Source organism: Schistocerca piceifrons, chromosome X, assembly GCF_021461385.2.
Source record: "Schistocerca piceifrons isolate TAMUIC-IGC-003096 chromosome X, iqSchPice1.1, whole genome shotgun sequence".
Classification (NCBI taxonomy): domain Eukaryota; kingdom Metazoa; phylum Arthropoda; class Insecta; order Orthoptera; family Acrididae; genus Schistocerca; species Schistocerca piceifrons.
This window is the reverse complement of record NC_060149.1, coordinates 286042446-286067974: the sequence shown is the minus strand read 5'-3', so window position 1 is coordinate 286067974 and position 25529 is coordinate 286042446. Positions and strand designations below refer to the sequence as shown.

Sequence of the window (25529 nt, the reverse complement as noted above, 5' to 3'; positions counted from 1 at the left end):
ACCGGTAATGCACAGATGTGAGACCATATATCCTGTCAGTTCCCTTATTTTTTCTCACTACTTTAGGGCAATTAGTTTTAAATGTATCTGACAGTGCACTGACAGTTAATGTAAATGCATTTTCAATGTGAGTAGGCCTGCTTCCAAGCAGAATGCCATTCCAGTTTGTTGTCTTTAGCCAGGTTCTGGACTTAATTTCACTGGAATCAGATATAGACTTTTTAGTATTTAATTTAACTGAACACCTTTATGCACTGATATAATGTGTATTGAACAACCCTACTTGATAACTGATTTGTATCAACATTAGTAATTACATTGTCAAGGCAAGCAGTTTGTCTTGTCAAGTGATCGTTAATACAGAACAGGTCATGTGATCATAGCATACTGAGTAGGTTAATGTGTATGTGTCCTTGGTCTTGTATTAGTACTCAAGCCACCAAAAATTAAAATCGTATATTTAGGCCATTTCTCAAAGTGTACAATCAGTTTCTGTAACCTGCACAGATATACCAATATCACTATCTGTTGTGCAGTTATACACACGTACAATTGTAAGATTTTACATTGACAGAACAACACTACTGTTTCCAGTAAATTTTCTGTACAGTAATCATACACAGCAAGGGCACTGCAAGTCTATGCCACTACTAACATACATTGAGCACTCCCCCCCCCCCCCCTTTTTCACAGTTTTGTATCCATCTACAGTAAACTATTATTAAGTCAAACACTGGTTGTACATAATTATAACTGCAATTGATATTCGCTTGCCCAGTGTTCATTAATCTGTATTACTGTAAAAAGACAAATCTGGAAATGTACTTGACTGATTTACTTGAAATGTTTGCACAATACCCTAATAAATGCTTAGATGGATATAGGCTACATTTTTTTAATTGTATATAGTAATGGGAAACATTGTTGGCAGAAATCTCAAAAAGGTCTTGACCAATTTATTTCAAATTTTTACATGATACCCTTATAAACATTCAGAGAGACACAGGCCATATATTCTTTTAAAGACCAACTACCAGTTTTCTGTTAAAACTGACTGTGCCAACGAAAATGTTTGCCATGCTCTGCTGTGAACATGTATAGTTTTGTTTTCTTTCTCACAATCAGTTTCAATTATGATAGCTGGGCACTTAAACTGCTAGACAAATTATTTCTTCCATATATGTTCTACCTCATTATATATATTTTAAATGCAAACTGTAAACACAAAACTATACTGTTTGTTTTATCCCTTGCAATCTGTTTTCACAGGAAACAGGAACATTGTATTTATGGTTTATGATTAGAATACTACTATGGAAACTAAAATTGTAATAACAAGCAAGGCTCAAGCTCAGAGAGAGAAGGGGGAGAGAAGAGGTGGCCATTGGCAGGGAGGGAAGAAATGGATATAGAGAGGGAAGAGGAGGAGATGGACAGAGAGAGGGGGAAGGAGATGGTAGGCGACAGGAGGAAACAGAGATGTAAGGGAGAAGGAGATTAGGATGTATGTCCAATTCCCATACATATTTAGCAATTGTGAAGCAAAACAAACATGCAGTAGCTTGTTTGCTTTCACACGTTGACTGGATACTTCCTCTTTTTTTCCGTATACAGCTTGATTATTTTCACACACTGACTGACAACTTACTTTTAGTGTCTTAGCTCGACTCTTTTTTACACACTGACTGGTCACTTGTTTTCAACAAATTCACATGCTCAGGATATGTCAACTTGCCGTTTATATGGATGGGTGGGAATGTTTAGTTTCTTTTCTACAGTCCACCTGTTACAATCGTTTGCACCAGAATATAAAACTCCCTTTTAAACCAGGAGAAGTAAATTATTTCTACCTGTAGTACTGTGGTTGTGAATTGCCGAGTTCATTAAAGTTTCTGTTGTCCACAAATACCGTTAGGGAATATATGTATTGGCATTTAAGTATAAGAAGCCTGAAGAGGCTTCAGCTAGATCTTCAGTTATCAGCTTTAATCTTGATGACATTGAGTGCAAATAAATGTTTATTTATGGATGAACATAAACAAACATCTTTCCTCCACCGACCATTTGAATTTAGTGGACAAATGATGTAGAGAGTGTGTTGGATCCCACTCTTATATGACATTTGGGGTAAAAACAAACAGGAGAATGTTTACAGAACTTGGCAATGTTAACACAGCAGTAGGCCTATTGCTTTGAAATTTCTACGATTGTGGTGAGATGGCCCCATCTCCATAACCAAGGTTGCTAACAAAGTTCTGTGTGGTGGCTCTCAACTTGGATGCAAGTCATCCTGGTGGTGGAAAATTTTCAATGCCAGTATTTGGGTGACAAAGGGATGAGAGGTGATGGCGTAAAGTTCGTGATCACATTTTGCGCTAATGTCCTGGATTACATTTGTACCTTCTTTCACTGTCTCATGATGTGAAGGCATGTGACACTTTCTGTTCTTCAGATTTAGAGTTAAGCTCAGCAGCCGCAACGTACTTTTTGAGAACAGTAGGCCCATGGACCAGCACTGGGTTTCATCCTACCGCAAACCAACTCCATTACAACCTCACCGAGTGCAGTGACACTTGATTCCTACATCTGCTCTTCTGTGCTCATTTCCTGAGTGTGTTACAACTTTCATTTTGATGATGAACACAAGATTATCATCTGACATCTATACATCGCTTTGTTTCTGCAGCAGTTCAGTGCGCCAGTCTTACCTGCAAGAAGTTTTACACAAACTTATTTACCTGCAGTTGCAATGAAATTTATTGCACTAAAGTACTTCCAAGAAAGATATTTTCTTCAATATTACAACCAGTTGTACAGCTAAACTTTTTAAATAGTATATCCTCAAGTATTAGGCCTACACTTCAGCTAACATAATATACAAATTGTCAAATTTTTAACTGGAATATCTGTAAATCCCACTCTCTTCCTTGCACCTAATCAACCTCAACACATCTAGATATACATCTAATCAGTCTTAATGCATCTACTACATCTACAACCACATATAACGAAATCATTACTAATTACTACAAGGCATAAGATTTTGTGGGATTGTATGTGTTTCACAAGACAAATAGAATTTTCATTACCAGAACAAGTAACGCAAAACATTATCTATAATCCCTCTCAGATCACACTGGCAACTCGAGTTCAGATACTCACAATCACTTTGAATACTTATGCTTCAAGTTATCGCTGTTTTAAACAGAGTATGCCTACTCAGGCATTCCCTACAATCTACGTCTGCAGGATGTTCTCTCCCAGGTAATGTAGATACTTAGACACGGAGGGAACTGCATCTGGAAAATCACAAGGATTATTATAGCTTTCCAGTAGAAGTGGGCAAAGCATATAGACCTACGTGTTATCAAATATTTTTCACAACTGTAGGCCTATTTCAGGTAACTTGCATTATTTAATCACTGACTTCCTCTAAAATGTTCCTACATAAAAGGAGAGTAAATGCTTCAACACAATAGCAGATACAACATCAAGATTGAGAGAGAAGTATCACAGATAGTAAATGGGGATAACAGCAATTAATAAAGACAAACATTGACTTCTACATTTTTTGTTTTCGAAGTACACAGCAAAATTGATCTCTGAACTGTCAAACAGCTTTAAACTTGTTCTTCAATTTCTCCTTAACCACATTTATTCTTTCAGTACAGATAGTCTGTTTTCAATTTTTGAGATACATGTAAATCAAAATTGGTGCAAATTTACTTAATATATACTGTTCAGAAAAGTGGGCTTTACAAATTGTTATCCCTTCTGGAAATCAAGACAGTGAATAGAATTTGTATTCCAATTTTTCTGGTTGTCCACTAAAAATGCATACAAGTGACTGTGGACATCTGTTAAAAAGGATATCGGGCTGCCACTTCCATACAATAATTTTATGTTTAAGGTATCAGATGCCCAGAAACTTTAAATACGTGATCCTCTGTGATTGTTGATGAAAACAGTTGTTTTACAGTCATCACAGTTGATTTCAGGTATTCCTCCCATGTTTTGCAAAATGTAATCAGCTACATACGTTAATGCTTGTCTGTCATTGCTTACATCAGCCTCTTCACCATCACTGACACCACTGCTGCATTATCAGCAAGGACACTATATAAAACATTTTCATCAGTTATGAAAACATCTTTTGTGGAGTCAAGAAAGCTGTCATGTAATTGCCTTAAATTGCATAATGGCATACAACTAACATATTCACAATTATGTAATGAATTTATAGGTAAGGATAAGTAATTGTTTGTAACTGTTTTCAGTGTTGCTACGGACTGAAGGCAGGTTGGGTTGGTGTTTGAAACATTGTGTTGCCTCATACTACAGAAAACATTCTCCAGTGGGTCTTGATTAAAGGTCCTCATGCTTAAAAAATTGAAGCCATTAAAAAAAAAATCTGCACTAAATGAACATCAGTGATTATTGTAGTTTGCCACCCACTTATGAAACTGGACATTTTGTCTTGCCTCTCCCTGTTCCTAACTGCAACACTTTCTATTTATCCAATTCCTTTAATACACTGTACCACATTTCAGTATGTGGTGCCCCTGGAGAGAGGGCACGCTTACAAAATTTAATACTTTGTGGATAATAATGGGAGCTGTCTAGTGAATTGAACAGGCAATCTATCTTTTCAACAAATTGTGCAGTGTATATTAACATCTGCAGGTAAAATATTAAATGCTACATAGGTCTCAATAACAGCAGCAATTCTAAGCTGGGTTGCATGTGTCGTAACTTCCATTTTAGTAAAAGAATCCTTAAAGTCAAAATGACTCCTCTGCAATTTTGGCAAGTCTTAAACATTTTATCCTGATGCAGAAGAAAAGTCCTCTGAATAAATTCAAAACTGGCCTCCTTTTTAAACCCAAACTGAATTTTATTTCTAGTTGAGTATTTCTAGTATACTTTAATAGGTGTGGGACATCATAAATGACTGCAATAGGTAAAAAATGAAATGGACTGGATTCACTTGTTTACTGACTGCAGAGTCCCTTCAGTGCTCCCCGGTTGGCTCCGCTCTGATGACAAATTGTATGAACTGCCATCAGCTCTATTTGCAGTTGCTTATAACATAGATAATAAGAACTTTTAAAGTAGTACCTGAAACTGAGCTCTGAGTGAAGAGAGATGCGGCTACCTGCCTCCAAATTTTGCATATGCCTCTGACCAGACTACCAACACATCATGGTCTGCACATATATTTGCCCTTCGTATATCGTGAAACCCACTGATTTGCTGCTTATTCACATCATAATAAAAAATTGTCTCCAAAGACACTTCATCAAGGAACAAAGCAAAATATTTAACATTGTTGTGCACTGCCTTGGCTTCTGCTTTTATTACATTCATCACTGCAGGACTCAATCCTGGCTTGGAAGGTGCAACACACAACAGAGGTTTCATATGAGTCACAGAAGGAAGGCAAAAATGATGTAGCTTTGTTTTAAGTTCTGGTAGCCCTGTTAAAGCATTCCTATGAATCTTGGACTTTTTCGATTATCTGAGTCTTAAGTCTGCTTTTGAAACTCCACTAGCCAAAACTCCCTCTGCCTTCACAGCTTACAAGGACTACTCCACATCAGATGCAACTCTTTAGTTTGTCTTGGAAATCTGTAGAAATACTTATTGTTAACTTTCTCCATTTAACCTACGTAACATGCAGATGAAAAACCCCGGAATTTATAGTAGTATTCAACGTCAATTTCTTGAGTGGATTACTCTGAAAGACGCAAAATTCCTTACTACATTCACTAGAAACAACTGTTGATGACATATCAGTCGTATTTAAAGAAACAAAAGGAAACACACAAGTTGATTCGCGATTTCCATATAGCTATCACCGCTGTGGGGCTGTGTAGATGCTTTATTTGCGAAGGTTTCCACCATGCTCCTAAGTTGAAGATGGGTGGCATAATCAAATGTAAACGATCTCATTATGGTACCGAGTCTTAGAGGATGCCTCTGTTAATTATACGGTTTATTATTTAAAACAGATACCAGCCACACGCATAATTTAAAGAATGTTATTTAAAGCACATCAATGCCGGTTTGGATTTGTCACAATTCCATATTACGATGTTTGTGAAAGATTTTATTACTTTTCTGCTATCGCTTCGTTCTGCAATCGTTATTGCGCACCATTATAAACAAAACGTTTTGTATTTGTGAGCTTTCAACAGATTTTTTTTCTTTTTAACCGTAATAGGAACACACAAGATATGACCGTAAAGTAAAATAAAACATGAAATATATCGAAAACATACTTGGTGTGCGTAAGTTTTCGGCACACTGCATGCTTTATTTAACTTAAAATCATTCCATTTGTTTATATGTAGCTTAAAATGAAAAAATTCTCTTCCCAGTTAATAGGATTTCGAATGAAGAACTTTTAATTTTAGGGCAGAAAATGTACACTGCGAAACGAGGCCCTAGCAGGAAAGTAAAAAAATCTGTAGGCGCCATCTTACACGAATTTGTGCTATCGCTTCGTTCTGCAATCGTTATTGCGCACCACTATAAACAAAACGTTTTGTATTTGTGAACTTTCAACAGATTTTTTTCTTTTTAACCGTAATAGGAACACACAAGACATGACCGTAAAGTAAAATAAAACATGAAATATGTCGTAAACATACTTGGTGTGCGTAAGTTTTCGGCACACTGCATGCTTTATTTAACTTAATATCATTCCATTTGTTTATATGTAGCTTAAAATGAAAAAAAAAATCTCTTCCCAGTTAATCGGATTTCGAATGAAGAACTTTTAATTTTATGGCAGGAAATGTACACTGCGAAACGAGGCCCTAGCAGGAAAGTAAGAAAATCTGTAGGCGCCATCTTACACAGATTTGTAATAAATCCGAAATCGGTGATGGTTTGATTTCAATAAACTTTTTGGAACCATAATTGTGGCTGGCTGCTTATTAAATTCTAAATTTTATAACTATATTGCAGCCATGGATGCGGCAATGACTGCTTAAAACCTTCCCCTCGCAAAATCAGTCCCTAAACAACTTGAGTCATCCCTTTTACAGCTTTCTTTAATGGCCAACCCTCCTCCTTTATCCGGGCTTGGGACCGGCAACAGCTTCCGCAGTTACTTCACTGTACAGAAGCTGCAGGCGGAGTTAAAGGTGTTAACAACAATATATCTATACGCATAACAACTAAAATACTACATGTTTGAATTCTAATTATATTCCTCTCTCAGAGAGCGTGAGATACAGTCGGATATTTAAAGGAGAAAGAATGCAGAGACAAACGAGTGTGGAACCAATGCAATGAAATTTATAGCTCTTTTATTCCTGTGGGCGTAACGGTAGCAGTTCCTGGCATAAATAATTTATTTTTTGTCGTAAGTTTTCTACAGAAATAGTGTGGTACTTCAGTAGTTTAATAAAATTTTACAATGACAGCTCAGCAAGCACTCGTTACTACGTGTTTCGTAACGTCTGCACGAGATGGCAGCACGAGTATCCTCTATCTCTGACAACTAGCAGCAATGATCTCCATAGTATAGAGATCACTGAGTAGCAGACGTAATGTACATCTGTGGTAGAACTATATTTTCGCGGAGCTCATCGGATTTCAGGATATTTACCACATCTTTTAAAAAAAATGTTCGTCCAGATGAAACGCAAATACAAGAACCACTGGACACGTCCAGCAAATTTTTCTATTTGCCTTTTTATTATTTATTTATATGCACGAATAGCCCCCCTTGAGGATACGATAAATGGAGTGATTTGATTTGATTGATTTATTATTGGTCCTGTAGGTCATACAATTTGTACAACAAAGCACAGCTTGATATAGGACAATTCAATTTGAAAAATTATGTTAAGAAGGTATACGACGAGAGATGACAGTAGTGGTACGTAACTCACATAGTAGAATACATATAGGATATATAGACAAAATATAAAAAAGGTGGTGCATACTTCACATAGCAGAATACATATAAGAGATACAGACAGAATATGAGTGACAAACAATAATTAAATTATCTTACTAAGTAGAAATATCTACAAGTGAATATACAGCTTATTACAAGTACCGGTAATTAAAATATTGTGGTACATAGTTCACATAGCAGAATACATATATGAGATACAGACAGAATATAGATAAGATACAATAATTAAATTATCTTACTAAGTAGAAACATCTACAACTGAATAAACAGCTTATTGCAAATAATTAAAATTTTGTTTCAAGAAATTCATGTACGGAATAGAAACTGATTTAGTAGCAATTTCCTTAATTTAATTCTCATTATTTCTGGGTTTTTGCTTGTTTTTATGTCTGTTGGGAGGTGGTTGTATATTTTAATGCCCATACATTTAACCCCATTCGCATATAATTTTGTGTTGTGGGCTATAATTTGTAACTGTGTTTTGTTTCTGATGTCATGCGTGTAACGGTCTGCATTTCTGTCGAGGGCATCCAAGTGCTGTACTGTAAAACAAGCTAGTTCCAATATATAAGGGCATGGCAGTGGCAGGATTTTTAGGTGTTGAGATAGTGGTTTACAGTGTTCAGTTCTTTTTTTACATTTCATTATTCTTACTACTTGTTTTTGTAACTTGAAAACTGTGAGAGACTCAGAGCTCTTTCCCCAGAAGATTAGGCCATAGATCAAGACAGACTCATACAGGGCATGGTACACCAGCTTCAAGGTATCTACAATGGCTGTGTCTTTTAATGATCATAATAGATAGCAAGTTTTACTAAGCTTTTGTGACAATGCCTCAATATGTGGTTTCCAATTTAGTGTGTTACTGATGGTAAGTCCAAGAAATTTGGTCTCCTGTGTGTTCATAATGTCATCTTTGCCGATAACTATAACTGCATTGAAGGGGGTTTTATTTTGTCTAGTATGGAAGTTCGTACTTACAGTTTTTTGAGTATTTATGAGTAGTCTATTTGCTTCAAACCACGATTGTAAATGACAAGTAGTTTCATTAACTGCATCTTGCAATGTGTCACCTCTACTGGTTATCAGGATATTTGTGTCGTCCGCATACAGAAAGGAACTGGCATTTGGTATGTGTTCTGGGAGATCACTTATGAACAATATGAAAAGAACAGGGCAAGGACAGATGCCTGAGAGACGCCATTTGTTGTATGTAGTATATCTGACCTGCAGTGCCTGAATGTCTCTGATTTTCTTATTTCTACATATTGCTTTCTTTGACTAAGGTAGCTATGGAGCCAATTGTGGACTACACCTCTAATCCCATACATATGGTCTTATGGAGTTTCATAAGCAGCAGCTTGTGGTCGACCATGTCAAAGGCCTTGGACTGATCAAGAAATATACAGACAGCAGGTTGTTTATGGTCAACGAAACTTGAGCACTTTTCTAGAAATGCATTTATTGGAAGAGCACCTAATTGTTTTATCATTATGAGCTTTTTTAGCGCATTTTATAAATCTCCTGTATGTGTTTTTGTAATTTTTATAGTATACCTTGAACTCTTTGGATTTGCCACTGTCGAGTTTGCTAAGTCTCTGCAGCAGCCTCATCTTTTCTGATAAAGTTTTAATACCTTTTGTGACCTAAACATTCTGTTTTTTGTTAGTGATAGTCTTTGTTTTCTCTGGGAAATGGCAATTAAAGTAATATTCAAATAGCTGCAGAAAATTGTCATATTTTTCATTTGTTGTTGAGGAAGTAAATACACTTTGCCAGTCTTCTTTCTCTAAGCTAAGTACAAAGTTGTTTATGTTGCTATCACTATAACTTCTACATTTAATAACTGTTTCTCCTGATGGGAGTACATTGAATGGTGGATTAAAATATATTTTTAGTGCACTGTGATCTGAAAAACCAACATTTATAATTTTTACTGTGCAATCAGTGTTAGTAGCAACCTGATCAAGACAGCTGTTTAATCTCGTAGGACATATAATTTTCATATTTAAGTTGAATGACATCATTAAATTTACTAATTGGGACTTTCAAGCAGATTCTTCAAGGAAATCAATGTCGACAGCTTCTTTGTGTTAATTTTCGTTACTTCCAGACTTCCTTCATCCTTCCAGATTGTTATTCCATTTATTCCTGAGTCCACTTTCTTCCGATTGCAGACCTCATCTTTTTTCCCATGAAATTCTGCCTTTTGGGTTGCTTCCCTAAGAAGTATTCTGTTATCTATTATTGCTTCCCTAAGAAGTATTCTGTTGTCTATTACATTCATTCTAAGTCCAGTGTATTTCATATCATTGTCAATTTCAGTGAACAGTGTAGGTTTGGATTTGTAGCTGGTTAGTAAGTTGAAGGCCTGCTTCGTTGGTCTCTTAGTATCCATTCAGTATATGTGCCCATAAAATTGTAATCTTCTTTTTCTCATCACATCAATTAGCATTTCCACTTTCAAATAGAGCTATTTATAGTTCTATATATTTTTTGTCATTTGGAATGCCCTTACTATTTTATATACGATACTCTGCTTTCCATGGTATCTTTCCTTTTGTACTGCTTGTTATCAGTTCTCCTAGGTACTGGTATTTAAAGAAGTTTGTTTTAGATGTTGTGTTGTGATGAATTAAGATGTGGAAGGGTATCATTGATGTTTTTCATGAAGTGTGTTTTTTCATATGATACTTTAGCCCTATTTTGCCTGCTTCTGTCTGTAGTTCTGTGATTTGTTCTTTGGCACTATCTAGTGAGTCAGTAATTAATGCCATGTGATCTGCAAAAGTTAGAAAGTCTGTGGTTATTTTATTTGGGTTTCTCCATCGTTTATTTACGGAGATACCGTGGTCAATCTTATAAGACATCACACACACCAATAATGTGTACTTAGTACCTATATATTGGTTTTAGTCTGTTATTTGATTAATGTGGGATATGGGGATATACCACACAATATTTATCACCACTTTTTTCAGAATATTTTACGATATCGTATTTACTTATACATCTCAGAATGGAAGTGTGTGTATTTACAAGCAGTGCCATGCCTTGTATTGAATATATTGAAGTCTTCTGCCTTACTTACTAGCAATTCAGCCACACACTTTAATGTCAAAGTAGCTTATGTTAATATATTTCACCATTTTGTTGAATATGCTAATTGCACTCGTCAGTATTCCATCGTGCTCAGGTAGTTACTAACACATACTGTGTGGTTATCGAGTGGCCAACAGAAAACAAGATCAACAGCTGTAAATTATCAGTGTTTGTGGATAATGTAAGCAGGGAAGATACAGTCAAGCTAGCAGGAGTTGATGGCATACCCAGCAGAAACTTGCGGTTCTTCCTGCCAAATATTACTGACCCCGTCACTTATTATGCAACTCCTCATTACAGACAGGCATCTTTCCTGATCAGCTAACAACATCCAAAGTGATTCCAATTCTCAAAGTTACTGGCAAACATAAAGTGATAAACTGTCGCCCCATTACATTAACAGCCTGTTTTTCAAAAGTATTAGGAAAATAATGTACATTAAGTTAATACAGTTTATAAACAAAAATGGATTATTAGCCAGTCCTCAGTATGGTTTGCAAAGTAAGAAATCAAGTAAGATGGTAATCGACGAACATATAACCACTGTTTTAAAAGCCATTGATGAAAAACAACAAAGAGCAGGTGTATTTTTAGATTTATCTAAAACTGTTGACATGGTAAACCACAGAACACTTATAAATAAGCTTTGAGTACTATGGTAGTATGGGATTAGCAATTCAATTCATTCATTCATTTCTCAGAGACTAGAAAAAAAAGTGTGCATTAGAAATGTAGATGGAAAAGTAAGAATACCTGTCAGAAGAACACCCAGTCAACTTTGTGGTACCTCAAGGGTATTTTAAACAATAAATTATGGCTGGATAACTCTGTGGTTCACCTTCTCACTACAGAGCATAGACCAAACAACATTTTATTGATAGGACTTTCATATGGTTGCAAAAAAAGGACAATTTTTGTAGAGGGAAACATTCCACGTGGGAAAAATATATCTAAAAACAAAGATGATGTGACTTACCAAACGAAAGCGCTGGCAGGTCGATAGACACACAAACATACACATGAAATTCAAGCTTTCACAACAAACTGTTGCCTCATCAGGAAAGAGGGAAGGAGAGGGAAAGACAAAAGGATGTGGGTTTTAAGGGAGAGGGTAAGGAGTCATTCCAATCCCGGGAGTGGAAAGACTTACCTTAGGAGGAAAAAAGGACAGGTATACACTCGCACACACACCCATATCCAACTGCACATACACAGACACAAGCAGACATTTGACATTTTACAAATGTCTGCTTGTGTCTGTGTATGTGCAGTTGGATATGGGTGTGTGTGCGAGTGTATACCTGTCCTTTTTTCCCCCTAAGGTAAGTCTTTCCGCTCCCGGGATTGGAATGACTCCTTACCCTCTCCCTTAAAACCCACATCCTTTCGCCTTTCCCTCTCCTTCCCTCTTTCCTGATGAAACAACCGTTGGTTGCGAAAGCTTGAATTTTGTGTGTATGTTTGTGTTTGTTTGTGTGTCTATCGACCTGCCAGCGCGTTTGGTAAGTCACATCATCTTTATTCTGAAACATTTAGTCAATAATTACTTTCTATATGCCTCAAATTCAGCTTGAATCATATTCAGGCCTGCAGGAGCCACAAAATACATAGGTATTCAGTCAATAAATTCCCCATCTACTGATTGTATAATTACAAGCTCAACACTTATAACCTTTAACACTGGATAAATCAGGGATTAATACACTGTTCTAGTTTAAATTTCTTTGATGCTGGGCCTATTAAATGGTTGCTTGATCAAAATGTGTCTCTCTCCTCTCTTCTCTACCACATTAGGCCATGCATTGCACGATAGTGCTGATGAGCATCTTGTGAAAACTTTTGGGCTGTCTGTGTCTTCCATGCAGGGTGTAGAATACTCGGTGTTGCAATTGCCTAAATGTAGAAAACACACATCAGCTTTATGTGAGAAGATTGCACATTCTACATTGTGTGAACTCATGGAAGCTTCAGAGCTGAGAGACCTGGAAGGTACTTAATGCAAAGATATGTGAAGTTAATGTATTATGTGCTGAGGAATAATTCATCATAACATATTACAAGATAGCAGTTCTGAACTGAAGAGGGAAGTGTCTAAGCATGAGTTGAACATAACACTTGAGCTGTTACGACACTTACACTTCACTGTTTCTTCAGGAGACCGGAACCATGTGGCTACCCATACTACTGCCCCCAACATCATGGCAAATGTGGTCGATGACCTTAGCCAACAGCTGCTGCAAGATTTCCCAGTGCTAATGGACCCAGTTATTAGCGAAGAGCAAAAGAAGCCATACAACTCATTACCATATCTTAACAGCACCAGGGCAACTGGACACTGCCAGACCTCGGTGGTTAATCCCAATAAGTTACTTGCTGCACAATTTGAGTTCGAGAAGGTGATTTATAATGGGTATGTGACACAATCTCACAGATGGTACAGAATAAGGATAGCTCAAGAAGAATGTGTGGCAATTATAGGGGCTTAAATGCTTGCACCATTCCAGGCAGATACCTGGTTCCCATGTTGCCAAATGTAACAACAGTGTGGCGGACACTTGTGCTTTTTTAGCATAACAGATTGTGCAAGGGCTTTCTCACAAATCCCCATGCCTGAAAACGATGAGCATAAAACTGCAGTGACAATCCTCTTTGCTTGGGAGGAGGTACAGTTTCTAGACTGTGCAGCCTTTCTCATGGGCATTTCACCTCTTCCTGAGAAGGTCAACAATAATGTGCAGATGCCTCTTGACTCCAACATTTAAAGGCCATAGATGATTTCTTGGAATTTTGAACTATTATAGGTGACACTTGTTACATTTTGCTGAGGTATATTCATGGTCAGAAAAAAACAGTACACCTTGAACGAGGTAGGACATACATATTCACAAGACCTGTACATTAGTATGTTCTGCAGAAATGATTACCATTTGAAACACATTGGTCCGTGGGTTCAAGGCCAACACCGATATCATGGCGCAACACCATCCACTGGTAGAATGTGCTTGCGCATCTCTTTGTAATTATAAACCAAAGGTAATGGATCAATGTGACTTGAGCAGATGTACAGGATGCCTCACAGATGTATGCACGAACTGTACCACCAAATCAGTGTGTTTGAAAGAGGGCGAGGGCGCATTATTGGCATGAGAGAATGTGATGCATCCATCTGGGAAATTGCTGCTCATATAGGACCAAGTGTTTAGGCAGTGCAATGGGTGCGTGCAGAATAGTTTATAGAAGGTCACAGAACACGACGAGATGGGTAAGGTCGCACCACCCAGACCAATGGATTTCAATTTTGCTGACTATGGCAGAGAGGTACAAAAGGTGTCAGTCTCTTTCACCCAGGCCATTACCACAGACAGGAGTAGCAATTTGAGAGCCTACTGTTCAGAGAGCTCTGAGAATGTGCAGTTGCAAATATATTCAAACCACAAGCTGTCATCCTGCCAGTAACAGGATAGCAGAGCGTATGTACTGCACATTGGAGGTGGTATTGGCTTGCTGTATGGAAGTCTCATTGGACGTACTGCCTTTAGTACTATTAGGGCTACATATTTTCCTGAAAGGGGAATTCAGTTGCTTGGCTGTTCAGCAAATCTATGGCGAGCAGTTATTAGTCCTAAGTGAATTTTCTCCTCCACACCTGACCATGAGCTATTGATTGGGCAGTCCAATGCATTCTTGCATAAACTGCTCTAGCAAATGCAACAGCTCTTGTCAAAGAATCCAGGCTGACATTGTGACAGACACATTTTCTTCCATTGAGGTTTAGTCAGGTATGATTTTGTGTGACTGAGAGATGACACTGTTAAATCACTACTCTCTCCACAATATCACAATATACTGGCTCCTTTAAGGTAATAGACCACAGTGATAAAACATTTGTGATTGATAAGCGTGGTAAATGGGATACTGTATCTGATGAGCATCTCAAGCCTGCTTACACACAAGACAATCGGTCTACAGCAGTGAGCGACCCATCAGAACTGTAACTCAGTGACAAAATTTACTACATGACACATCACATGTGAGATTATGCATGCCTATTCCAGATTCTTCAGGAAACGAGGTAGTATTCGCACAGTCTAACATGTAGGTAAACTGTAGATACCTTCTGGTTAGAGGAGCTCCTGGTTTTTCTAATTCCTTTCAGGTTAGGGAGTTGAACTGTGCTGGTCAAATTTGTGATGTGATGCAGGACCACAAGAGCCACAGCGTTCCAAAAGCAGCTGATGTGGTGACCTTGATAGACAGAGCCTACCAAGGTTGAATGCAAATATTAAAATAAAATTTCTCCTGTGGTATATATATCACATTTAGTTGTGCTGACAAGGTATTTTGCCCTATGCAGAATGTATTTAATATGTATATAAAATGTTAATCACTTACAAAAAATTTACATATTTGAAATGGAATCAACTACTCCCACAATGTCCTCAATTTTCTTGCCTGAATCATCACTGCCCTGCTACTCACACATTTAGAAAAACATGAAAAATTATAGATGTCACTGTATGCTGGCAATTGACATGTTTTTTCTGTATAAATGACTGATTATTTCTATTCAAGAAATATGAGAAACATCTTTAATCTGCATTTGCATGAAAAAAAATCTCCTACACCATACATTTTATTGCTATTGGTAGATTGCTGAGGATTTTTTAAGCTGCATATTTCACCTCCTTCTTCACCACAGTTATATTCCTTAAAGGGTAATGCAGATCATTTTCCTTTTAAGGTTGCACTTGTGGATATCTTGTTACTCTCAAACACAGATGGACCGTTGATAAAAAATTTTGTAGGTGAATAAATATGCTGGGAGGCTGTGGGTAATATTCCTAGCTGCTGGAACAGACACCTGGAAGATGTATGTTTGTAAACCCTATACATAATTCTAATTAATGTCTTGTGTGCAATGAACACTTTTTGCCTAAGTGAGGGGCTACCCCAGAATATTACCCCATAAGACACCATTGAATAAAAATATGTTAACTTAATAACTTGTGTATCACCAAATTTTGCAATTATTTTTATGGCAAAGGTAGCTGAACTAAGCATTTCAGCTGGTGTACTATGTGGTTTTCCCACTTTATGTTTCCATCAATATGTACACCTAACTGTCTACCCTTTTCATTAATTCTTCTTGGTATACTAAATGAGTGATAAAATGTCAGTGGCTACAGGGTTTTTTTAAAAAAAAAAAAAAAAAAAAAAAAAAAAAAAAAAAAAAAAAAAAAAGCAGCATTTTAAGGGTAGGGAGGACAGCAAGAAACCAAATTTTAAGAGAGGTTAAGATTGAAACAAAGCTTCAGATTGAGAAAGAAACCAAACAACATACACTGATCAGTCAGAACATTATGACCACCTAACAAAAATCTGGTAGGTCCACTTTTGGTATGTATAACAGCAGCAACATGTCATGGTATGGAAGCAGTGAGGGCTTCATAGATCGCTGGAAGGAGCTGGCACCACATCTGCAGGCACAAGTCACCTAAATCCTGCAAATTCCTGGAGGGGGGGGGGGGGGGGGCAATGAGCTCTGATGCTACGTTCAATCACATCCCAGATGTGTTTGACTGGGTCCAGATCTGGTGAGCTGGGAGGCAGCACATTAACTGGAACTCGTCCCTGTGTTCCTTGAACCACTACATCACATTCCTGGCCTTGTGAAATGGCACGTTATTGTGTCAAAAAATGCCACTACTGTTGGGAAACATGGCTGTCATGAAGGGGTCTACATGGGCTGCAACCAGTGTGTGATACTCCTTGGGCATCATGGTGCCTTGTACAAGCTCCGCTAGACCCATGGATGCCCACATGATTGTTCCCCAGAGCACACTGGAGCTGCCGTCAGATTGTCTCTGTCCCATAGTATAGGTGTCAAGGAGCTATTCCCCTAAAAGTTTACAAATTCACACCCTCCCATCAGCATGATGAAGTAGGTATTGGGATTCATCTGACCATGCAACAATCTGTCACTATTCCAATGTTTAGTACCAATGGTCATGTGCCCATTGCAGTCATAGTTACGAATGTTGTGATTAACAATGGCACATGCATGGGTCATTGGCTGCAGAGGCCCATCATTAGGAGTGTTTGGTGCACTGTGTGTTCAAACACACTTGTACTCTGCACAGCATTAAAGTATGATGTTAATGCTGCCACAATTCACTGCCTGTCCTGTTTGACCAGTCTACCCAGCCTATGACTTCTGACATCTGTAATGAGGAGTAGTTACCCAAACCCACAAGTCTGGATGTGGTTTCACCACACATTGAAGACACTCACCACAGCACTCCTCAAACACCTGACAAGTCCTTCAGTTTTTGAAATGCTCATGCCAAGCCTCTGGCCCAAAACAATCTGCCCTCGGACAATCTCAGGAAGATCGCACACCTTCCCCATTCTACACATAGACAGCACAATCACGGATACTACATGCACCGTGCATATTTCTGACTAGCATTCATTCATCAGGTGATGCTGCCTTCACCTGGATGGGTTCATGTCGATGGTAGGTCAATGGTCATAATGTACTGGCTGATCAGTGTAATTCTGGCATATTGCATCAGCACAAACAGCTGTTGTTTCAAAACTTTTAGCAGTCAGCAGAAATTTTATTACCACCCAATTTCAACTCAGTCAGTGGGGAATATCAGCTATCTTTACAGCATCAAAATATTCGAGCACTAAATAGTAAAATTAATGTACTAATTATCTCCATTCATGAGTCACAGTCATCAAGCCCAGCTGACAAAATCTACCTCTCTGGACATTATATGACCACTGGTATAGATGTGTTAAGTGTTAGGCACTTGATTTTGAATTGATGAGTAATCATGTACATGTAGATGTAAAAACTGACAGCCTGAAAAAAGCCTTCTTTCAAAGTGTAGTTGCACGAGTAGGACTAAAAAACAATGTGTTGATTAATGTTAACAATAATCATGTATAAGTATCCCATAAACTCACTCATTTCACGCCATTTGATACAAGATTTTAAATTATCTACAGGGTATGTAAATTACTAACTAATACTTTTTTATTTATTATGCATTTTTAAGCAGTAAAAAAAATGTCTTTTGTGTACACACGCACACACCTACATAAGTAACATATGTGGTGTAACAGATATTTTAGATCCTTATTGTCTGTCAAGATACAAAATTGTCCATCATACTACGCATGATATACTCAACATAATATATAAGTTTAGTCTAAGTGAAATTATATCTCTTTTATTGTAAGTGAAATTATAATTAGTACTTAAGATCATCTTTAGGGCATATTTTGAGCCCTTTGATTGTACAAAATGCTTTTTCTCTAAGCCATTTCAGTGTGGTGTTTCTAAACATTCTCAGTGACACAGTATGTGCCTGCAACAAGTTAAATATTTTAACCCCCATGTGTCTGTAATTATCCTGAGCTTTCTTAAATCTAGCGACTGATATCAATCTGATCTTTTTGGCCTCCAAGTCTTTTCGAGCTGTAACAAAAGTGCTAGGGTATGGATTTACACAACATAATACAAGGCAAGTGATTTACATGTATTATGAAGAGTAAATGTCCAAACACAGTACCTTGTGGCACTCCCTGCTTTATATTCAAGACATTTAACTTCAAATTATTGAACTGCACAATTTGTTTACTGTCACCCAGGAAGGATCTGATCAGGGAGTTCTGAGCGTCTAAAAATGTAACAGTAGTGTTTCTAATGGAATTCTATGACTGATAGAGTCAAATGCCTTACTGAGATCCGCAAGCATAGCATTAAAAAATTCTCTAGATTCTAATGACGGTAGTGTAAATGAAACAATACTGTCAACTGCTTCTACTGTTGACAGGCTGGACTTGGAGCCATATTGTGAGTCACTTAGAATATTTTTTACAGACAGCTTTGACCGATTTGGAGCTTTATGTAATTTTTTTAGTTTTCAGTTTAGTTTATTAGCATACTTTGCAGCACTTGTGTGATATGGGAACTGTCACAATTCTTCAAATTAATACAACAAAATATAAAATTATTATTTTACAATGTTTTAAAAATGACACAATGAACTAATGCAGTGGAGTTAAACATCCTCTCTGAACAAGTAAATAAGGATTTGTCATACATATAGTACACTTCAAGAACACACATTTATCATATCATTTACAGTCAAAAGAGTAAACAAACGAAATATAAAATTTACAATGAGAACAGCATGATTGTACTGATAATGAAGAAAATATAAGTGTTTGTTGGTGATTTAGGGATACAAAATATCCCTACATGTTATAAAGACATTTATTTAACAGTTAACTTTCTAATTTCAGACTTAAATTGTCCCTCCTCTACGATTCCCTTGATGCAAATTGGCAGAGCATTATACAGCTTTATTCCATAAAAACTCAAATGTTTTTCAGTTTTTTGTTTTTCTTGCTGTTTCTACTGCAGATTCTTACTGGCACATATATCATCATTTTGGAAATCTGAATTTATATGTAAACTACTCAAGTGTGTTCTTGTGCATAGTACTCTTTTGAATACATACAAATATGGTGCTGTATGTGTTTTTAACTGCATGAATGAGGGCCTGCAGTGTGTTTGTGGAGAGCTGTGTGTAATAATTCTAATGGCTCTTTTCTGTAATTTAAAAATGTTTCTCAAATGAGATTTTTTTACACCCCAGAACATTATTCCGTAAGATACAATAGAGCAGATATAAGAAAAATGCACTATCTTGCAAAATATGTGCTACAAGAGGAATTATTCTTAGTGCGAAACGAGCAGAACTGAGTTTTGAGGATATGCATATGACATGCTCTTTCCAGCTCAAGTCATGATCAATATACATGCCCAAAATTTTTGTAGACTGTACTTTCTGTGTTCCTGGTCACCCAATAATAAATGGTCATCCTTTTCATTTACTTTACTATACTGGCATGCAATTTGTTTTGTTTAAATTAAGTGCTAACTTATTAGCATTAAACCACTGTTGCACATGATTCAGAACTTTTTCAGCTGTAGTGAATAAATATTTTCTGTCATCACTTATAATTTTGTTTGTGTCATCTCCAAATAACATAATTTTGGATGAACTGTTTGGGATTTTAATGTCATTATATAGATCAAGAAAAATAGTGGGCCAAGAACTCTAACCTGCAGGACACCTGCTTCCACTTTCTTAGCATGTGATGCTTTATTTTTACTTATTTTAAGGTGAGTTCCACAACTTAAGTTCTATCTTGGAGACAGGATTCAAACAATTTCCTCCCAATTCCTCCAATGCCTATTGCCTCCAGTTTGTCAAGTATAATTTGATGGTTTACTGTATCAAAGGCCTTGGAAAGCTCTAGGTTGATTCTCACCACACTTTTGCTATTGTGTTAATTCATAACATACTCTTCTGTATAGGCTTGCATAGCTGTTTCTGTGTTGTAACCTGTTTGAAAGATATGCTGGCAATAATTCAGAATACTGAAGGTGTCAAGGTATCTTATAAGTTGGATTTTTATCAGTTTTTCAAATATTTTTGAAAAAGATTGAAGGAAGGATATAGGTCTGTAGTTTCCTACCTTAACCTTACATGCATCTCCATGTTTGAATAGTCGTCTAACCTGAAAGATTTTCAGCCTCTAGGGGAACACACCTTCACTGAATGAGAAACTGGCAATACCTATCAGTGGTTTTAAACTCTGTGAGGCAACTTTTTTTTGTGACACTGGCACTTCATCCATTCCTGCAGACATTTTTGATTTCAGACTATTACTTACTTTCAACATTTCATGTTCATCTATGGGACTTACTCTCAAACTGCTGACTACTTCATTGTTGTTATTTTCTCTTGTTTGATAAAGTTCTTGCTTAGTTTCTCAGGTACACTTGGAAAGTAATTATTAGTGTAACTTTATATCTTATGGAAAACTGTTTTTACTCAGTACCACAGTATCTTAAAAACTGAATTTGTAAATATACTGTACATCTGATGCCAGGAAGCTCTCTCCTGAAAAATATGTACATACAAGTATTGTAAAAATGAGAGTGCCAAGGTGCCAAATTGCATTATATGTGAAAGATATCCCACTTAACTAAAGAAAATTACGTAAAATGCCTAAGTAAAGAATTTTCTGTTGCAAATTATGCTCAGACAAACATCATAAAAATGACCCTACCAAATAATACTCGATATAACAGTATTGAAATTAATGAAATTTTGTCCAACATCTAGGGTAAAATATATGTACATAAAAGATCTGGGATGTAAATAAATAAAGACAGACAAGGCTTCCATCTTTATTGTTATGTTATCTTTAGATTTAAGTACAATATCCTGTTGCTTACTGTCTCTTTCATTTCTCTTTGAACAATTTCTCATGGAGTTCTTGATTTATTGGCCGACTTCCTTATTAATCTAGCATTATTTAGTATTTTTGCTAGATTAATTATCCTTCTATACACTTTTTGTAGTTTGTTACTTTTTTTAATTAGAATCAGTACAACCTTTCATTTCAGAGTCTTGGAAGAATTTTTTATATCAGATGTGATCCATGAATTTCTGTGTCTATGCCTATGTGAGTTGATTTTGACTAATCTTTTTGGAAAGAACATTTCAAAATCTGTCATGAAAAGATAAGGGAAAACATTGTATGAAGCAATACTGCACCTCAGGATTGGTTAGACAGTGTGATAGCAAACTGGCTACAGTTTTCAGTGGAGAAAATTGGTTTGTACATATGATGTACTGTTTTTGTATTTATCTGAACTGTGAAAACTTTAATGAGTGCATTGTGATCAGATATGCCTAGGTCAATATTCAAAACTTCTCTATCTGAGGTTTCTATATTTCAAAATAAATTTGCTATGAGACATTTTGAAGCATTTGTTAGCCTTTTAAGGTTATTTAAATTTGAATACAAATTCAAACTGTGTAAAACATTGTGTATTGTGGAATTGAATTTTAATTGGACTTTTTACCAACACATTGACCAAAAAAAAAAAAAAGGACCCTCCTGAACAGGCTATGAAGGCCCAACAGTACTGACTGGCCGCCGTGTAATTCTCAGCTCGTAGGCGTCACTGGACAGGGATATGAAGGGGCATGTGGGCAGCACACCGCTCTCCTGGCCATAGGTCAGTTTCTGAGACCGGAGCTGCTACTTGTCAATCAAATAGCTCCTCAGTTTGCCTCACAAGGGCTGAGTGCACCCCCACTTGCCAACAGTGCTCGGCAGACCGGATGGTCACCGATCCAAGTGCTAGCCCAGCCCGACAGCACTTAACTTCGATGATCTGACGGGAACCGATGTTACCAATGTGATAAGGCCATTGGCACATTGTCATTAAAGTCCCCACATATAAATCTTGATGATTTCGCATCATGTGAGATGCTCAGCAGTGCCTCAAGCTTATTAATAAAAAAAATTCGTCACTATGGTGTTCAGTACACTGACATGACCATTATTTTTCTCTTTTTTTCCATTCACTTGCATTGCTCTAGCCTCATTGTTCATATGCCATTGCCGGGAGTACTACATATTGCAGTATGGGTTTTTGCTCTCTCTGCTATTCTGTACCAATGAAAGAGGCGATTTGAAATGTAAACCACTGCTTGTTTACCATTCAGAAACTCCATGAGCCTTCAAGAAGAGCAAAATCTAGAAGAGGTTAAATGTGATGTGGAGATCAAACAACTACAAGTTTTGGGTGTCATGTGATCTTTTTTGTGATTGGATCAATGAAGTATCTGGTCCTTCGGTGAAAACATATTTGCTTGAGATGAATCTGCCATTCCCAATTCTTGCATGTTATGGACAATGCTCGTGCCCATTCTCAAGGCCTACGAGTCCAACTCCTTGAAGAATTTGAATTCATCAAGATCCAATTTCTGCCTCCCAACACCACTCTGTTACTCCAGTCTATGGACCTGCAGATTATTTCCAACTTTAAGGAGCTGTGCACCAAAGCACTCTTGGAAATTGCTTTGGGCTGACTGAAGCTATCAATCTCACTCCAGTGAGTTTTGGTAATATCACTTCAACATCATTGCCTGTGTCAAGATGATCTAAAAGTTGTGGGAAGGGGTTACCAAGCGAACTCTCACTTCTGCTTGGAAGAAGCTTTGGCTGCAGTGTATTGTTGAATGTGACAGGCATTTGAGGCAGTACCTGTGAAGCCTGCATTCAACGAGATTGTGGCTTTGGCCAAAAGCATTGTACTAGAAGTGGATAGTAATGATACTGATGAGCTTGTGAAAATCACAGCCAAGAAATGACCACTGAAGAGCTTATGGAGTTGCAGCATGTTTCACAGCAGGATGTTGTGGAGAGGAGTTCTTCTTCAGAGGAGGAGGAGGAGGAGGAGGAGGCAGTAACAGCAAAGAAGCAGTCTTCTGATGCAATAAGAGAAATGCTGAAAGCATGGGAATCGGTTGCATTGTACACTGAAAATCAACACACTATTAAAGTAGTGGCTACGTGCACTAGAAATTTATTTGACGATAATGCTGTATCGCAATTTCTCCAAGTGTTGAAGCATTAGCAGAAACGAATGACTATAGATAGCTTCCTAGTAAAAAAGAATTAGTTATGTTTAGTGGATAATAAAGTACATATACTGCCCTGGAACAAATTATGCTCGCTACTCAAGGTTCCACTGTACTACCAAGGAAGAAGTTAACGTTTGTAATTTTCTGTAATGTACTTCTTAGCACTCTTATGATAAGTGTATCTTCATTTCTATTAACATCATTAGCACCTCCTATTATTACACAGTTGATTCCAGGAGTCAGAAAATTTTCACAGAACTACCCGTAAGGGATACCTGGTTTCATTACTCCACCAACTTTGAGTGTAGCTTGTATGTTAGACATGGTGTCAGCTAAACCTTTTCCATGATTGCCTGAAAGTATGTAAATATCTTCTTTGTTCTTACTGATAATTGTTATGTTTGCGTGTTCCCAGCATTATCTATTATTTCCTTGCTTGTTATGACAGCGTTTCATAAGTGAGTGATTTTTAGCCGATACATTTGTGGGAGTACTTCATTTGTTCTAGTATTTTCACATTTTTTGACTCACCACACGTTAAAAGTCCAAAATTATTTGCTACTGGGAGACTAGTGGTGTTCTCTTTACTATTAGCATGATGGAACTTTTTAGGCCTAATGAAGTTATCATTTTGTTCGGTTATGACAGTTTCACTACACACTGAATAGTCTTCGATGACTTTTTCAGGTTTCTATACATACAGTTTAGCTAACATAAGATCTTATTTTAATACGGCAGTCACACAGTCCTCTTGGTATTCCTTTTGTAAACATAGAATATCATGAAAATTGCAGTGCACATTTCCACAATCACAAATTACATTTCTCTCTTCTAATGTATTTAAACATTAGCAATAGATCCATTGTTGTAACCACAGACATAACTTGACATCACATTTCACCTTCTTACTATGTTTCACACACACAAGGTTTAAAAAGTCATAGTTTTCTGCAAATCTGGTAATTAGTACGCTTACACACACAGTAATGCAGTAAGAAAAAAAGGATGGGGACAACACAGGCTGGGTGATAATTATTAGAACAAAACACATTACATTTTTGGGCAGAGAAGTAAAGGCTGTTATTTTTTAAGGATGCAGGGAAACAACCACTAACAAACATTCAGTTTATAAGAGGACATAATGGATGTGCTATTATATCCTCAGTTTTTTTCTCTCAAAAATAGACAATAAATGTCTTCTGATTTTGAGTAAGTTAGTATTGCTATTGCACTTTTATTATTGGTTACTTTTACCTCTTATCATTTAGAGACAGGAACTAGATCTTCAAAGTTTTGGAGGAAAAGAGTTTTCATGTTTTGAGTCATGGATGTTGTGATATTTACGATTGTGTTCAGCTGCAGCAGTGTTATTCATACTGCCAGCATGAACAAAGTATGTGTTGAAATCATCTGGTGTGATACCAGCATCACAGGAATTATTTTTGCTAATATCTTTACTTCTTCCCAGATGAGTCCTGACAACAGTCCAGGCTACTTTACATTTATTTTGCAACTTATTAATATAAACGTCATTAACATTGCACTTGCTTAATCTGACTGATTTCTGCCTTATATTTCTTCTTTAATCATATGTGGTTTGCTCTTTCTTCTTCACTACCCCTTGATTTACCATAGGAAATTATTAACAGACTTAAAAGCTCTTGTAGATAGTGTGTGAACCGGCAATGCACAGATGTGAGACCATGTATCCTGGCAGTTCCCGTATTTTTTCTCACTACTTTAGGGCAATTAGTTTTAAATGTATCTGACAGTGCACTGACAATTAATGTAAATGCATTTTCAATGTGAGTAGGCCTACTTTCAAGCTGAATGTCATTCAAGTTTGTCATCTTTAGCCATGTTCTACACTTAATTTCACTGTAATCAGATTTTTAGTATTTAATTTAACGAAACACCTTTATGGACTGATAAAATGTGATTTATAAATTATAGAGCACAGCAAT

The 25529-nt window shown here is 36.9% G+C and overlaps 2 long non-coding RNA genes across 2 annotated transcripts in view; one reads left to right on the top strand and one right to left on the bottom strand.

Moving 5' to 3' along the window:
* Positions 1-1433: 1433 nt before the first annotated feature.
* Positions 1434-6170, bottom strand: LOC124721103. Its single transcript, XR_007006267.1, has 3 exons — positions 5119-6170; positions 3163-3299; positions 1434-2708 (listed from the first exon to the last, which is right to left on the bottom strand). It is a non-coding gene; the product is annotated as an uncharacterized LOC124721103 (long non-coding RNA).
* Positions 6171-7782: 1612 nt separating this feature from the next.
* LOC124723168 overlaps positions 7783-25529 on the top strand; it is a 67437-nt gene continuing 49690 nt past the window's right edge. The window contains exon 1 of the long non-coding RNA XR_007006523.1: positions 7783-7891. This is a non-coding gene — a long non-coding RNA (uncharacterized LOC124723168). The remainder of the gene's footprint in view (positions 7892-25529) is intronic.